The sequence below is a fragment of the Crocodylus porosus genome, unplaced genomic scaffold (assembly GCF_001723895.1).
Source record: "Crocodylus porosus isolate Cpor-Errol unplaced genomic scaffold, CroPor_comp1, whole genome shotgun sequence".
In the NCBI taxonomy this organism is placed as follows: domain Eukaryota; kingdom Metazoa; phylum Chordata; order Crocodylia; family Crocodylidae; genus Crocodylus; species Crocodylus porosus.
In genome coordinates this window covers 122,207,099-122,215,455 of record NW_017728931.1, presented here as the reverse complement: position 1 = coordinate 122,215,455, position 8,357 = coordinate 122,207,099, and the positions used below count along the sequence as shown (strand labels likewise).

Genomic DNA, 8,357 nt, shown 5'->3' with positions numbered 1-8,357 from the left:
AAGAATCAAAATCCGCAAGTGTTCAAATCCTTTTATTCTCTGGCTCAATGAAAGTATAGCTATCTGATTTTAAGTAGATCTGGTACTAATTTTATATTATACTCCCCCTACATGACTGATTTAACACCCCTACATACACCTAAATGTGGGGGAAAATTAAGCCACACCACTCCAAACATTTCCCAGCAAGTTTTTGGTCTTCTGACTTTGCCAGTTTTACATGCTCAAACACATGAAGTGGACAGTGCCCTTCCCTCTCACCTGGGGACCCCATCTTAACTATCAATTGTGGGCATACTTAAGATTATACTGATCGTGTACCTAATGTTTAAACAACCACCTCCCTGAAGTGCTTGCAAAACTAAAAAGGTATTCAAATTTCCCCCCCACCCAAGAACAAAACTCAAAGGCATAACATTTGCTAAATACGTGCAAGAAATTCCTTGTATTAAGGGAATGAACTTGTACAATGCATACCAGTGTATAAAATGTGTGCTGTAATTCAAGACAGATTAGTCAGTTTGAAACTTAAAAAGCAATTGCATGTACATCATCTCACTGCCCCCTCCCTAGCAAGTGCTGGTTTTTATAATTTTTGTTTTTTCCTCAGTTGCTCTGTGAGAGGCCCATACAAAACAGAAGAAATGGACTGGCCAACTATGTAACAGTTAAGTTTACCTTATATCTAAGCTCAGATAATGAGGTATTTGATATGCCCAACTCCCACAGTGCTTAAATAACAATATCGTGATCAAGATTAGGGTAAATGCATAGTCTGAATATTCCCCCCCTCCTTCAAATATATCATTAGCCACAGCAATATAGTGCACGCAGTCAATTGATAGAAATTTAATTTATGGAGTTTTGTCCCTTGAAGAGTCATTAGGATTAAGGCAGTGGTGCTTTCTGGGTATCTTCTTGCCAGTTTATCCAACATTTCTTCCTTAACCTCTGACAATTCCACTACTGGCTTTGAATACAAACCAAAGCGAAGTCCAACCACCATTCACAGATCTTTAAAAGCAACACAGATATATTTTTAAATGCTTTTCTTTTGACAGCACTTAAAAATGCAGTATGGCAGTGGTACTCAACTTCTTTGGCTGGCACACCAGATGGGCAGTGCCTGGTCAGTCTGCAGGCCAGATCCTGCCACCAGACCCAATCAGGTCCCCAGGACAGTCATAGCAGGGTCCCATCCAGCCGTATAGAGGGCAGAGGGACAGCCCAGCCCCAACACTGATATAGTTTACTTAGGACTTCAGGAAGGCCTTCAATACAGTATCCCACCCCATACTAGTGAACAAGTTAAGAGGCTGCAACTTGGATGATTACACAGTCTGGTGGGTGGCAAATTGGCTAAAGGGTCATACCCAAAGAGTGGTGGTGAATGGGTTGGTATCGACCTGGAAGGACGTGGGCAGTAGGGTCCCACAGGACTCAGTCCTAGGACCAATACTACTCTTCAGCGTCTTCGTCAGTGACTTGGATGAGGGAGTGAAGTGTACTCTGTCCAAGGTTGTGGATGATACAGAACTGGGGAGAAGCAGTCATATAGGAGGGCAGGGAACAACTACAGGCAGACCTGGACAGGTTGGACAAATGAGCAGAAAACAATAGAATGCAATTTAACAAGGAGAAATGCAAAGTGCTGCACCTAGGGAAGGAAATGACCTGCTCGGCAGCACAGAAGCCGAAAGGGATCTTGGAGTCTTAGTGGACTCCAAGATGAACGTGAGTCGTCAGTGCGATGAAGTCATCAGCAAAGCTAACAGCACTTTATCGTGCATCAGCAGATGCATGACAAACAGAACCAAGGTGATATTCCCCCTTGGGCGCTGGTCAGACCACAGTTGGGAGTACTGCATGCAGTTTTGGATGCCACACTTCAAGAGGGATGTGGATAACCTGGAGAGGGTCCAGAGAAGGGCCACTTGTATGGTTAAGGGCTTGCAGGCCCAAGCCCCATGAGAGACTAGGGCACTTGCACCTCTTCACCTCCACAAGAGAAAGTTGAGAGGCAACCTTATGGCTGCATATAAATTCATCCTGGGGGCACACAAGGGAATTAGTGAGGCTCTGCTCACCAAGACACCCCCAGGGGTTACAAGGAATTACAAGGAATAATGGCCATAAGCTAGCAGAGAGCAGATTTAGACTAGACATTAGGAAGAACTTGTTAGTGGCCAAAATCTGGAATGGGCTGCCAAGGGAGGTGGTGCTTTCCCCTACCCTGGGGGTCTTCAAGAGGAGGGTAGATAGGCATCTCACTGCGATCACCTGAACCCAGCACACTTTCCTGCCTCTGCAGGGTGGGGGGGGTCAGACTTGATGATCTACTGAGGTCCCTTCTGACCCTAACAGCTATGAATCTATGAATGCTGGGGGAAAAGCAGTGGCACTACTGCCCCCCCAATGCCAAATTTCCCAATTTGTGGCCAGTCCCATGGGCTGAATTTGGCTTGTGGGCTGGGAGGTAGAGTGCTCCTATAGTACAGCAGCACAAGTTTTGCTATGGGGGGGAAAAACTAAACCTGAACATCACTAGCATAGCTCAAGCAGTTATTAATTTCAGAGCCTATATACAAACATGCATTAAAAACAGACCTGCACTTTTGTCTATTAGTAATATTAAAAGTATTTACTCTATTAACAAGCCAAGATGATGATGATAATGATTTATTTTTAGAAGAGATGTACTTCAAGTCATTACAACATTAAAGACAGGGTACTAATAGATTTTCAAGAGTTCTGAGTTTCCAGTAAGATGTACAGGTTCTGGCGAGACCTGGGAGGGACCAAACCAAAAAAGGCATGTGCGTGTCAGAATATGGTTTTTTGAGTATTTAACTAAAAAAAGGGGCCTATTTTCGTAGTAGTAATTGTACACAGTGCCTTCAGATAGTGTAGAAGGAGCTATTAGACCTAATATATGTGTGGATCATATAGGGGACACTTGATAAATAAGCCCAAAGATAAGAGTCATAAGAGCATTCCTGACGTGTGTGTAGTTGCTGTAAGGAAGGAACAGGTTAGGACAAGACTGCTGTCTGGCACCTTCATGCTACACTTGCGGCCACTTGCATGCTGAAGCAAGTATGTCTGCCTGTAGCGGGAACAAGTCCAAGGCTTGTGGTGTACATACCTATCGATGCCCATGCCTCCCCCATACATACCTGGTAATTTGAGACGGGTTGTCACAGAGATTGCTAAGTCAATACAAGAGGTTATGGACTCCAGTAGTACTTACAGTCATTAAGAGGTAGTGTGTGAATGATAAAGCCCTACACAATAGCTTCTTTTTATACATTTCCTCCCCCTGCCCACTGGCGTTCAGATACAACACAACGTGATGTTGAATAATTCTTAACCACATTTTTGCAAGAGAAACAACATGATAGGAGCATCTCCTGTTACTCCTTCAGGAAACAAAACCTTACAGATTCCTTTTGCCCCATAGACCAAACCAAAATTACTACTTGTAAACTTTTAATGGAAAAACCACATTAAACCATGTTCTGATCAAAATTCATGCTGTTAATTGTTGCTGTTCTAGAAGGCTCTTGGGAGCATGCTACTCCTGCTTTGTAAAATGGATGTGCACACAGGTCAGCAAGTGGGAGAATTGTGCAAATACTGTCAGTAAAAGCAGCATCTGACTTTCAGACAGCAACGGGTATTATGTACCAAGTCATTATAAACATCATGTTCAGGCAGAACTGGAGTATTCAGTTTCACCAAGACTTCTTGCACTAGTAACAGCTATGAATAGCAGCAGCAATCTAACGCTGCATTTCTCCAACTGCTAGAACCTGTCAGCTATGGGGGGTGGGCGCCGACAAAAAATGGAAGCTGCTGCCAGACTGTCACCTTCAATGGGCATCTTTTGAAGAGTACTGGTCATCAGTGACTGAAGTCAGAATTAAGAGGGTCTTTAATTTAGTGAACAGCTATGTTCTTAGGCTGTATGTGTTGTATGGAAGCAAGTTTAAGAATTTTGAGAGTGCTGGGATGCATTTGGCCCTTTTACTCTTCCACAGACATTATAAGCCTCACACACCACCACTCTCCAAGACAGGAACTAATCTGTCAAATCAGTCACTTGACAGCCACCAAAAGGGGGGCGGGAAAAACAAAAAAAAAAAAACACCCAGACACTCTGCTATTATGAAAATGTGTTCTGTTGGGGCTACAAGAGGCACCAGAAACTACACACACCAGAACATTAGGATGAGGTGATACAAAAAATTAAAGTGGGGAAGAACATGTTTACAATGCTCTTTACACAAGCATAAGCTAGTCTTCCCATCTGTTTTTCCCTGATACAGTGACGTTTTGTACACCAATACTTTCTAAGAAAAGATATTATAAAGTGCTTTGTAAATGTGGTTCTGTATTTTTCGTTGTGTACATTGCAACAAGAGTTACAAAGTGAAGGAAATTCATCACAAAAGGCTTGTCAGGTGAGAGAACTTTTGTTTTTCAAAAGTAGAAACATTTCATGCTGGGCCCACAGCCGTCTTCATAACTGAAGCTAGCCAACACCTGAGTGCTGGTGGTCAGGCAAGGCAGGGGGGGATGTACAGAAGTTTTTGTTTATAGCAATTTCTTTTTCAGGCTGTTTTTAGAAGATGTTACATGCTTCAGAATCAGGGACTCAGTCCGGCTTGTGACTAGGATGCCCACTTCTCGCACACTCACCTCAGACCAACATAAATCCATTTATACCAGTAGTCTCATTTAACACTGCAGAAAAATGAAAGAGAGAGACAGTGGAAAAGGGAAAGAGGCCCAGCATATTTTAGGAAGAAAGAAACATTTTACTGAAACATGTTTTTAAATTATTTTAATACTTTGATTTTTTTCCAGTGACCCGGGGGGGGGGGAAGGAAATAATAAAAAGTTAAACCAAAATGCTATCCTCTCTACCAAAAAAAAAAAAAAATTGGGCAGACATATGGTCAGTTGCTGAAACCCTGAGTCCTGAACAGATGATGCACTTTACTAGAAAACCATGGGTACTCACCTCTTACAATGTACATCTTTCACCAACATGCTTACTTGTACCAGGTAGGTGACATCAGCAAAGAGAACCAAGTTATGGTTTCATAAATTCAAGTGACAACAGGGCAGACTTGTCACACCCAATGGGAAGTCTAGGAGTGCTGGAATTCCTAAGGCACCATCTGCTGGGTGCATAGCTTCTAGGCATCATCAGTACCTTTGAACATCTAGCAAGGGTAGTTAAGAGAGTGCTAGTTTGATATTTAGAAGAACTGAACAGTAGCTCCATTTAGAAACCCAAAGGTCCATTATATCAGGATACACAACTGTGCCAGCCTCAGAATAAAAAACACAAAATGCACGAAGTGGAACCAAAGTAGTTCCCTCCTTTTCTGCTCTCATGGAAGGAGAGGAGTTTCCCAGCCCTTTCCACAGAACAGGCTATAGCTGTAGGACCGTCCACCTCATCAGCTTGCAAGAGATGAGCAGGAGACCAACACAACCCAGTCACAGAAAACTTGCTGTGACCCTGGCTCAACTCTTTGCTAGCTTAGCACCAAAGTAATCTTGCTACTAAGGCTGCACACAAGACTCCTCTCTCTCAGGATTTTCATGCAAGAAGAGGCAATGAAGAGACCCAGTTTGTAGTACTTTTTTTTTTTCCTTCCTGTGTTCCGGTCACAGGCAGTGAAGTACACAGCCTACATGCGTCAGGCATCACTAATTAGCATCCACCCAATCTGGAGTGAAACTGCTGCAAGGGACCTAGAATCCCACTTAAATCATGAGAAAGGGGCAAGGGGGAACATATGAGCATATGCACTCACAAGGATCCCCTCCACATGTGGCTCAATTCTTCGTAATTGTCACTATTTCCCCACTTTGAAAATTTCTGTTTACTTCATTTGTTTCCCATATCAGCCAGCATTTCCCTACCCAGAAGTTCCCTCAAAGTTCTTCAGTCCTGAATTGAATCTACCATAAAAGCACAGCATCTTTCAGTCTTACCTATCCCCCCACTTTCTAAACACTGTCCATATATACAGCAAAACAAAACAAGAACACCACACACAACCTGCTCCAAGAGAGGACTTGGGGAGGGACACATTACTAGTGTTACTCACTTCAGCACTGTCCTGTCAGATTTGTATTGAGGAGACCCTACCAACAGTACAATCTTACCACCACACCCCTAAGTAGAGCAATTGGGGAAAGAGGAAACAGGGCAACATGTTCTTTAATTGCCAGAATTACTGAATAAAGAAATTCAGTTGGGAGATACTTAGAGCTAACTTAAGTAGCATAGCTCCTGTAGAAGCTATTAACTGTGGCTACCAGTCAGCTGCAAGATCCAGCATCACCCATTTACCTGCCGGAGTTATGAAATTATGGTTTTGAGGAAGCAAGGAAGAAGAGTGTATGTAGCAGCACCCATTGCTACTTAAAGCTCACTGCCGTGGGGATAAGTGATTAGCAAATAATTTAAGATAAAGTCAACCTTGTAAGCTGGAAATTAACTCTTTGGGTCACCTGCCAAATCTTTTATCATTAGACAAAAAATATGATCCAAGGTGTTACATAAACTCTGTCCTGCTTTCCAGATCGCAATGGCACAAAGCAAATCTACAAGCACAACCTTTAAGTCAGTTTTCTTTTAGACTACATGGCTATTGTGTTCTCCCAATTTAAGGTCTAAAAACCTCCAAGGGTGCAGAAAGAAGTACAGCTCCCAGCTGTAACTCAGAACAATTTTTGCAAAGCATTCCAAGTTACAGCATTACCTCAGACTAAACAGAAGTTCGCTGCTGGTTCCAGGGAGTGGAGGGGAATCTGGAAGCCACAGCTGGGTTCCCATACCAATGGCCACAGCTCTCTGCTAGTGCCCACTGTTTTCAGAATGGGGGGCGAGGCAGCAGAGGGAGCTTGTACTTTGGACTCTAGCTGCTGCTGAAGGCTGGGGGGGGAGTCCCCCCCCCCCCATGTTGGGGGGAGGGTTCCAATAACCCCCTAGGGGGGTGGCAGTTTTGCTAGATTAGACCAGAGGTTTTCAGCCCCCAGCCCACAAGCCAGATCCAGCTCACAACCTATTATCATCCAGCCTGGAGGGGCTTCCTATGGGCCTGCAGAGTTTGGCAGTGAGAGAGCAGCAGTACCACTTTCCTACCATCAAGTTTTCAGACCAATAGGCTATCTAGAGGCTCATGTGCTAGAATCAGGCAATGGATCCTGGTCATAGGCTGGGCAAAGGTGGTGCCAGGCCTCAGGGTCCAATCCCAGTGCAAGGAGCATAATGGGGATGGTGCCAGGCCCCTGGGACCCAATCCTAGCATGCTGAGGTGCATGGGGGCAGGACCAGGGCCCTGGCAACCAATTCCAGTAGGAGAGGGTAGGGCTAGGCCCCCAGGACCAGTCCTAGTGTGCTGGAGCAGGAAGGGGCAGTGCTGGTCCACAAGGCCTAATCCTGGCTCAGGGTCCAGCCTCATCCACTTATCTGACCCCAGGGGCAGCAAGAGTTTAAGCATCATTGGATTAAATTAAGAGAGTTTGGGTCAGGGCAAGGGAGGTGAACAAGGAGAGCATCACCTATTCATTTTGTGATGCATTCTCTTACTACCACTGGTCCACTAAGCATTATTAAGATGCCTTTCTTCTTTTAAGATACACACTATTAAAATTAGGATAAGTGCAGGAATGATAAAGGGCATACTCATACCAACTGAATGCATAACACCAGGCTCATCCATTCCTAGTTCCCCTCATACCCTTTTCAAGGTGGAGTACAAATCTCAGTTATCTCCAAAACTGAAGAACCACCTTATTTTAAGCCAGATACAAATTCTGTAGAGCCATTATAAAAATAAAGCCTGAAACCTTTTAAAAGGTTGCTGTATCATAAAAAAAAAAAAAATATAGAATAGCTGAAGTTCAAGTACGCAAGAAACATCTGTAACAAGCCGCTTCTAGGAACATGTGGTAGATGTTTATTACCCATGTTTAGATTTGCATTCTGTTTATAATAGGTTGTACATTTACTGGCTACGTTAGCTTCCTAACTGGCACTTAAAATTTCATTTTACCGACCAAAAAAAAAAATCCAAAAAAACAAAACAAAAACACAGAGCAAGCAGCCATTTGCTACCCTTTTAGAAATCCTAAACTTTATGTACTGGAACATGCAAAAAGCAGGTATGAAAAAAAAAAAAAGCAATTAAAAAATATGATCCTCTTTTCCTACTTTTAGCCTTTACACAAGAGTGGTGTTTTCAGAGCAGAATGTATATTAGTCTAGGGACAAAGGGGAATTACTTCCTTAGAGTCAAGAGTAGTAGTTCACAATTCCCACCTTATAAACA

General features: G+C 43.4%; 1 long non-coding RNA gene across 1 annotated transcript; it reads right to left on the bottom strand.

The window, feature by feature from the left end:
- Positions 1–3,223: 3,223 nt before the first annotated feature.
- Positions 3,224–6,944, bottom strand: LOC109315736. The gene is made up of 3 exons (XR_002102593.1): positions 5,124–6,944; positions 5,023–5,026; positions 3,224–3,234 (listed from the first exon to the last, which is right to left on the bottom strand). It is a non-coding gene; the product is annotated as an uncharacterized LOC109315736 (long non-coding RNA).
- Positions 6,945–8,357: the final 1,413 nt, after the last annotated feature.